Raw genomic sequence first — 1,793 nt, forward strand, 5'->3', positions numbered from 1 at the left:
CAAGTTCAAACAACGATATAATCGGACATTTCTAGCTCGAGTTATAATTTGTTTAGTGAAAAAAAGTCAGAAAACTAAAAATAACGGGATATCTCAAAAACTGTTCCATAACCTTCATTTTCGAATTCAGCAGATCAAAATACATAAGAAAACTCATCAAATGTACATTTTCAGTGTAAACTAGTTTTAACAAACACCACACAAAAATTCATATTTGTATATAAAAAAGAAGACCACTTCGGTATTAGGGCGATAGCACAAAGAGGGACAAAAGAAAGCAGCTGATTTTATCAATTTAGAATCTTGAAATATTAAATACTTAACTACAAAAAATTCCATTGGAGACTTCAGGGGGGAACACAACTAAAACTCTAGTTAAAATTTACAAATATGGACGAACGAACACGTAACAATGAGACTGAAAATTTGATAATAAATTTAAAAAAGTTGTACACATTGTTGTTATTTTAAAATATAGTTAACACCATTTATTTCAATATTTATTTCGATTTATTTCGATAGAAGTTTTTTTTTCTTTTGTTTTATTTATTTTAAGTTACACTTCATTTTATACTTTTTAACACTGCAAAATTCACCTGCTTACGTGCTCTCTCTCTTTGAAGCCGTTCTTAAAGATTACAGAAGGAATAAAACAAAAACAAATTTGAATTTTAAAATCTTGTTTGCATAAGAAACAGTGTTGCCACACTTTTTGACAAACTTCTAATTTTGATTTTTTATTTTTGGCCAATTGGATCGACCACTGTGCATTGGTTATTAGAAAACGAAAGACTTAAGACACATACACACAACCATATATACTGATCTATAAATTCTTTCGCTATTACGATAAACAATATGTACAATATGTTTCAGAAACATTGTCGTAAGAATAAATATTTCATGTCCTTAAAAGACGAATGCCATATTTGCATAGCTTTCTAAGCTATTTTCATTTCGCTGATGTCCAAAAATAGATAAAAGCGTCCAAAAATAGATGACGTGTCACAGTGGGGTATTTGCACACCAAACTGTGTATTAACTCACATTTATACCCTAAACCATATAGTGGTCAGGGTATAATAAGTTTTATCTGCCAAAAAATGTGCCTACCAGAAATATTGATTTTAGACCCCATAAAATATGTATATACCGATCGACTCAGAATCACCTCCTGAGTCGATCTAGCGCTTGGTGTCCGTCCGTCTTTCCATGTATTTGTTGTTCAGAGGATTCCGGTCGCAATTATTAACCGATTTTGATGAAATTTGGTACAAGGAGTTTTTTGGGCACAAGGACGAACGCTATTTAATTTGGAAAAATCGGATCGAATTTAGGTATAACTCCCATATATATGAATCGCCCGATTTCGACAAATGGGCTCACGTTGCGCTTTTTTTTTCAAACGGATCGTCACCAAATCGGTTCAGATTTAAAGGGTGATACGGGTAATTTGGTCAATATAAACTTGACGTATTTCTTTCAATTTTGCATTTAAAAAACCGGAACACCCCTCATTTTGAAGGTGTGTGTGTGTGAATGTTGCTCCTATTTTGATTTTGGAATTCACTCTTCAGTTGTCAAAATGCCGTCCACGCAAGAAGAGCACCGTATCAAAATTTTGCTTGCGCATCGCGAAAATCCGAGCTACTCGCACGCAAAGCTGTGCGAGTAGCTCGTTACAAATGTAATTAAAGTGTTTGGGGAACGTTTGTCGACAGCCAGGAAGTCTGGATCGGGGGGAAATCGAAAACCGGAAGCCGCTGAGACGACAAAGAGGGTTGCCGGTAGTT

The sequence above is a fragment of the Haematobia irritans genome, chromosome 5, assembly GCF_050003625.1.
Source record: "Haematobia irritans isolate KBUSLIRL chromosome 5, ASM5000362v1, whole genome shotgun sequence".
NCBI lineage: Eukaryota > Metazoa > Arthropoda > Insecta > Diptera > Muscidae > Haematobia > Haematobia irritans.